This window comes from Saccoglossus kowalevskii, chromosome 3 (assembly GCF_978046115.1).
Source record: "Saccoglossus kowalevskii chromosome 3, keSacKowa6.1, whole genome shotgun sequence".
NCBI classification, from domain to species: domain Eukaryota; kingdom Metazoa; phylum Hemichordata; class Enteropneusta; family Harrimaniidae; genus Saccoglossus; species Saccoglossus kowalevskii.
This window is the reverse complement of record NC_140643.1, coordinates 42,409,051-42,417,520: the sequence shown is the minus strand read 5'-3', so window position 1 is coordinate 42,417,520 and position 8,470 is coordinate 42,409,051.

Genomic DNA, 8,470 nt, shown 5'->3' with positions numbered 1-8,470 from the left:
ATTCTATGCAATGAAGTGACTGCATTTAATATTGCCAACTATTCATTGATATTCCATGCAAATAAGTGACTTCATTTATTGTTGCCAACTATTCATTGATATTCTATGCAAATAAGTGACTGCATTTATTGTTGCCAACTATTCATTGATATTCCATGCAAATAAGTGACTGCATTTAATATAGCCAACTATTCATTGATATTCTATGCAATGAAGTGACTGCATTTAATATTGCCAACTATTCATTGATATTCCATGCAAATAAGTGACTTCATTTATTGTTGCCAACTATTCAATGATATTCCATGCAATAAGTGACTGCATTTAATATTGCCAACTATTCATTGATATTCCATGCAAATAAGTGACTGCATTTAATATTGCCAACTATTCATTGATATTCTATGCAAAGAAGTGACTTCATTTATTGTTGCCAAGTATTCATTGATATTCTATGCAAAGAAGTGACTGCATTTATTGTTTGCCAACTATTCATTGATATTCCATGCAAAAAAGTGACTGCATTTAATGTTGCCAACTATTCATTGATATTCCATGCAAAAAAGTGACTGCATTTAATATTGCCAACTATTCGTTGATATTCTATGCAAAAAAGTGACTGTATTTATTGTTGCCAACTATTCATTGATATTCCATGCAAAGAAGTGACTGCATTTACTGATGTCAAATATTCGTTGATATTCCATGCAAAAAAGTGACTGCATTTAATGTTGCCAACTATTCATTGATATTCAATGCAAAGGAGTGACTGCATTTATTGTTGCCAACTATTCATTGATATTCCATGCAAAGAAGTGACTGCATTTACTGATGTCAAATATTCGTTGATATTCCATGCAAAAAAGTGACTGCATTTAATGTTGCCAACTATTCATTGATATTCTATGCAAAGAAGTGACTGCATTTATTGTTGCCAACTATTCATTGATATTCCATGCAAAGAAGTGACTGCATTTACTTATGCCAACTATCCATTGATATTCCATGCAAAGAAATGACTGCATTTATTGTTGCCAACTATTCATTGATATTCTATGCAAATAAGTGACTGCATTTATTGTTGCCAACTATTCATTGATATTCCATGCAAATAAGTGACTGCATTTAATATAGCCAACTATTCATTGATATTCTATGCAATGAAGTGACTGCATTTAATATTGCCAACTATTCATTGATATTCCATGCAAATAAGTGACTTCATTTATTGTTGCCAACTATTCAATGATATTCCATGCAATAAGTGACTGCATTTAATATTGCCAACTATTCATTGATATTCCATGCAAATAAGTGACTGCATTTAATATTGCCAACTATTCATTGATATTCTATGCAAAGAAGTGACTTCATTTATTGTTGCCAAGTATTCATTGATATTCTATGCAAAGAAGTGACTGCATTTATTGTTTGCCAACTATTCATTGATATTCCATGCAAAAAAGTGACTGCATTTAATGTTGCCAACTATTCATTGATATTCCATGCAAAAAAGTGACTGCATTTAATATTGCCAACTATTCGTTGATATTCTATGCAATGAAGTGACTGCATTTAATATTGCCAACTATTCATTGATATTCCATGCAAATAAGTGACTTCATTTATTGTTGCCAACTATTCAATGATATTCCATGCAATAAGTGACTGCATTTAATATTGCCAACTATTCATTGATATTCCATGCAAATAAGTGACTGCATTTAATATTGCCAACTATTCATTGATATTCTATGCAAAGAAGTGACTTCATTTATTGTTGCCAACTATTCATTGATATTCTATGCAAATAAGTGACTGCATTTATTGTTGCCAACTATTCATTGATATTCCATGCAAATAAGTGACTGCATTTAATATTGCCAACTATTCATTGATATTCTATGCAAAGAAGTGACTTCATTTATTGTTGCCAACTATTCATTGATATTCTATGCAAATAAGTGACTGCATTTATTGTTTGCCAACTATTCATTGATATTCCATGAAAAGAAGTGACTACATTTACTGATGCCAACTATTCGTTGATATTATATGCAAAAAAGTGACAGCATTTATTATTGCCAAATATTCCTTGATATTCCATGCAAAGAAGTGACTGCATTTACTGATGTCAAATATTCGTTGATATTCCATGCAAAAAAGTGACTGCATTTAATGTTGCCAACTATTCATTGATATTCTATGCAAAGAAGTGACTGCATTTATTGTTGCCAACTATTCATTGATATTCCATGCAAAGAAGTGACTGCATTTACTTATGCCAACTATCCATTGATATTCCATGCAAAGAAATGACTGCATTTATTGTTGCCAACTATTCATTGATATTCCATGCAAATAAGTGACTTCATTTATTGTTGCCAACTATTCAATGATATTCCATGCAATAAGTGACTGCATTTAATATTGCCAACTATTCATTGATATTCCATGCAAATAAGTGACTTCATTTATTGTTGCCAACTATTCATTGATATTCCATGCAAATAAGTGACTGCATTTAATATTGCCAACTATTCATTGATATTCCATGCAAATAAGTGACTGCATTTAATATTGCCAACTATTCATTGATATTCTATGCAAAGAAGTGACTTCATTTATTGTTGCCAACTATTCATTGATATTCTATGCAAATAAGTGACTGCATTTATTGTTTGCCAACTATTCATTGATATTCCATGAAAAGAAGTGACTACATTTACTGATGCCAACTATTCGTTGATATTATATGCAAAAACGTGACAGCATTTATTATTGCCAAATATTCCTTGATATTCCATGCAAAGAAGTGACTGCATTTACTGATGCCAAATATTCGTTGATATTCCATGCAAAGGAGTGACTGCATTTATTGTTGCCAACTATTCATTGATATTCCATGCAAAGAAGTGACTGCATTTACTGATGTCAAATATTCGTTGATATTCCATGCAAAAAAGTGACTGCATTTAATGTTGCCAACTATTCATTGATATTCTATGCAAAGAAGTGACTGCATTTATTGTTGCCAACTATTCATTGATATTCCATGCAAAGAAGTGACTGCATTTACTTATGCCAACTATCCATTGATATTCCATGCAAAGAAATGACTGCATTTATTGTTGCCAACTATTCATTGATATTCCATGAAAAGAAGTGACAGCATTTATTGTTGCCAACTATCCATTGATATTCTATGCAATGAAGTGACTGCATTTAATATTGCCAACTATTCATTGATATTCCATGCAAATAAGTGACTTCATTTATTGTTGCCAACTATTCATTGATATTCTATGCAAATAAGTGACTGCATTTATTGTTGCCAACTATTCATTGATATTCCATGCAAATAAGTGACTGCATTTAATATAGCCAACTATTCATTGATATTCTATGCAATGAACTGACTGCATTTAATATTGCCAACTATTCATTGATATTCCATGCAAATAAGTGACTGCATTTAATATTGCCAACTATTCATTGATATTCCATGCAAATAAGTGACTGCATTTAATATTGCCAACTATTCATTGATATTCTATGCAAAGAAGTGACTTCATTTATTGTTGCCAACTATTCATTGATATTCTATGCAAAGAAGTGACTGCATTTATTGTTTGCCAACTATTCATTGATATTCCATGAAAAGAAGTGACTACATTTACTGATGCCAACTATTCGTTGATATTCTATGCAAAGAAGTGACAGCATTTATTATTGCCAAATATTCATTGATATTCCATACAAAGAAGTGACTGCATTTACTGATGCCAAATATTCGTTGATATTCCATGCAAAAAAGTGACTGCATTTAATGTTGCCAACTATTCATTGATATTCCATGCAAAGAAGTGACTGCATTTAATGTTGCCAACTACTCATTGATATTCAATGAAAAGAAGTGACTGCATTTATTGTTGCCAACTATTCATTGATATTCCATGCAAATAAGTGACTGCATTAATATTGCCAACTATTCATTGATATTCCATGCAAATAAGTGACTGCATTTAATATTGCCAACTATTCATTGATATTCCATGCAAATAAGTGACTGCATTTAATATTGCCAACTATTCATTGATATTCCATGCAAAGAAATGACTGCATTTACTGATGTCAAATATTCGTTGATATTCCATGCAAAAAAGTGACTGCATTTAATGTTGCCAACTATTCATTGATATTCTATGCAAAGAAGTGACTGCATTTATTGTTGCCAACTATTCATTGATATTCCATGCAAAGAAGTGACTGCATTTACTGATACCAACTATCCATTGATATTCCATGCAAAGAAATGACTGCATTTATTGTTGCCAACTATTCATTGATATTCTATGCAATGAAGTGACTGCATTTAATATTGCCAACTATTCATTGATATTCCATGCAAATAAGTGACTTCATTTATTGTTGCCAACTATTCATTGATATTCCATGCAAATAAGTGACTGCATTTAATATTGCCAACTATTCATTGATATTCCATGCAAATAAGTGACTGCATTTAATATTGCCAACTATTCATTGATATTCTATGCAAAGAAGTGACTTCATTTATTGTTGCCAACTATTCATTGATATTCTATGCAAATAAGTGACTGCATTTATTGTTTGCCAACTATTCATTGATATTCCATGAAAAGAAGTGACTACATTTACTGATGCCAACTATTCGTTGATATTATATGCAAAAACGTGACAGCATTTATTATTGCCAAATATTCCTTGATATTCCATGCAAAGAAGTGACTGCATTTACTGATGCCAAATATTCGTTGATATTCCATGCAAAAAAGTGACTGCATTTAATGTTGCCAACTATTCATTGATATTCCATGCAAAGAAGTGACTGCATTTAATGTTGCCAACTATTCATTGATATTCCATGCAAATAAGTGACTGCATTTAATATTGCCAACTATTCATTGATATTCCATGCAAATAAGTGACTGCATTTAATATTGCCAACTATTCATTGATATTCTATGCAATGAAGTGACTGCATTTAATATTGCCAACTATTCATTGATATTCCATGCAAATAAGTGACTTCATTTATTGTTGCCAACTATTCATTGATATTCTATGCAAATAAGTGACTGCATTTATTGTTGCCAACTATTCATTGATATTCCATGCAAATAAGTGACTGCATTTAATATAGCCAACTATTCATTGATATTCTATGCAAAGAAGTGACTTCATTTATTGTTGCCAACTATTCATTGATATTCTATGCAAAGAAGTGACTGCATTTATTGTTTGCCAACTATTCATTGATATTCCATGCAAAAAAGTGACTGCATTTAATGTTGCCAACTATTCATTGATATTCCATGCAAAAAAGTGACTGCATTTAATATTGCCAACTATTCGTTGATATTCTATGCAAAAAAAGTGACTGTATTTATTGTTGCCAACTATTCATTGATATTCCATGCAAAGAAGTGACTGCATTTACTGATGTCAAATATTCGTTGATATTCCATGCAAAAAAGTGACTGCATTTAATGTTGCCAACTATTCATTGATATTCAATGCAAAGAAGTGACTGCATTTATTGTTGCCAACTATTCATTGATATTCCATGCAAAGAAGTGACTGCATTTACTGATGTCAAATATTCGTTGATATTCCATGCAAAAAAGTGACTGCATTTAATGTTGCCAACTATTCATTGATATTCTATGCAAAGAAGTGACTGCATTTATTGTTGCCAACTATTCATTGATATTCCATGCAAAGAAGTGACTGCATTTACTTATGCCAACTATCCATTGATATTCCATGCAAAGAAATGACTGCATTTATTGTTGCCAACTATTGATATTCCATGAAAAGAAGTGACTTCATTTATTGTTTGCCAACTATTCATTGATATTCCATGAAAAGAAGTGACTACATTTACTGATGCCAACTATTCGTTGATATTCTATGCAAAAAAGTGACAGCATTTATTATTGCCAAATATTCCTTGATATTCCATGCAAAGAAGTTACTGCATTTACTGATGCCAAATATTCGTTGATATTCCATGCAAAAAAGTGACTGCATTTAATGTTGCCAACTATTCATTGATATTCCATGCAAAGAAGTGACTGCATTTAATGTTGCCAACTATTCATTGATATTCAATGAAAAGAAGTGACTGCATTTATTGTTGCCAACTATTCATTGATATTCCATGCAAAGAAGTGACTGCATTTACTGATGCCAAATATTCGTTGATATTCCATGCAAAAAAGTGACTGCATTTAATGATGCCAACTATTCATTGATATTCCATGCAAAGAAGTGACTGCATTTATTGTTGCAAACTATTCATTGATATTCTATGCAAAGAAGTGACTGCATTTATTGTTGCCAAATATTCATTGATATTCCATGCAAAGAAATGACTGCATTTATTGTTGCCAACTATTCATTGATATTCCATGAAAAGAAGTGACAGCATTTATTGTTGCCAACTATCCATTGATATTCCATGAAAAGAAGTGACAGCATTTATTGTTGCCAACTATTCATTAATATTCCATGAAAAGAAGTGACAGCATTTATTGTTGCCAACTATTCATTGATATTCCATGCAAAGAAGTGACTGCATTTATTGTTGCCAACTATTCATTGATATTTTATGCAATGAAGTGACAGCATTTACTGATGCCAAATATTCATTGATATTCCATGCAAAGAATTGACAGCATTTATTGTTGCCAACTATTCGTTGATATTCAATGCAAAAAAGTGACTGCATTTAATGTTGCCAACTATTCATTGATATTCCATGCAAAGAAGTGACTGCATTTATTGTTGCCAACTATTCATTGATATTTTATGCAATGAAGTGACAGCATTTACTGATGCCAAATATTCATTGATATTCCATGCAAAGAAGTGACAGCATTTATTGTTGCCAACTATTCGTTGATATTCAATGCAAAAAAGTGACTGTATTTAATGTTGCCAACTATTCATTGATATTCAATGCAAAGTGACTGCATTTAATATTGCCAACTATCCATTGATATTCCATGAAAAGAAGTGACTGCATTTAATATTGCCAACTATCCATTGATATTCCATGAAAAGAAGTGACTGCATTTAATATTGCCAACTATTCATTGATATTCCATGCAAAGAAGTGACTACATTTACTGATGCCAACTATTCGTTGATATTCTATGCAAAGAAGTGACAGCATTTACTGATGCCAACTATTCATTGATATTCCATGCAAAGAAGTGACAGCATTTATTGTTGCCAACTATTCATTGATATTCCATGCAAAGAAGTGACTGCATTTATTGTTGCCAACTATTCGTTGATATTCTATTCAATGAAATTACTACATTTGCTGATGCCAACTATCCATTGATATTCCATGCAAAGAAGTGACAGCATTTATTGTTGCCAACTATTCATTGATAGTCCATGCAAAGAAGTGACAGCATTTATTGTTGCCAACTATTCATTGATAGTCCATGCAAAGAAGTGACTGCATTTACTGATGCCACATATTCGTTGATATTCCATGCAAACAAGTGACTGCATTTAATGTTGCCAACTATGCATTGATATTCCATGCAAACAAGTGACTGCATTTATTGTTGCCAACTATTCATTGATAGTCCATGCAAAGAAGTGACTGCATTTACTGATGCCACATATTCGTTGATATTCCATGCAAACAAGTGACTGCATTTAATGTTGCCAACTATGCATTGATATTCCATGCAAACAAGTGACTGCATTTATTGTTGCCAACTATTCATTGATATTTTATGCAATGAAGTGACAGCATTTACTGATGCCAAATATTCATTGATATTCTATGCAATGAAGTGACTGCATTTATTGATATTCCATGCACTGAAATGACTGCATTTGCTGATGCAAATTATTCATTGATATTCCATGCAATGAAGTAATTGCATTTACTGATGATTGTTTTCTGGCTGACCCCGTGACCTCTATTTGACCTCTGGAGTCTCACTTGACGTAATCTGACCTATGTGGCCCAACGTGACGTCATACGACCTATTGGGTCCCATCAGGGCGGCCCCATTCTTCCAAAGGCTGCTCCATTGTTCCCATGGCGGCATATATTGTTCTCTGGTTGACCCCGTAACCTCTATTTGACCTCTGGGTCCCAAGTGACGTCATACGGCTCATTGTTCCATAGACAGCTCTATTGTTCCCTGAGCGGCTCCATTGTTTTCTAGGTTCTATTGCTCACTGATTGAACCCTTGACCTATATCTGACCTCTTGGGTGCCACATGACGTCATCGGGGCGGCTTCTATTGCTCTCTGTCGACCCTATTGTTCTCTGGTTGACCCCGTGACCTCTGGGGTGTCAAGTGACGTCATCTGACCTATATTAGTGTCTACCAGTGTGGCCCCATTGTTCCATACGCAGCTTAATTGTTCCCAGGGCGGCTTCTGGTGGCC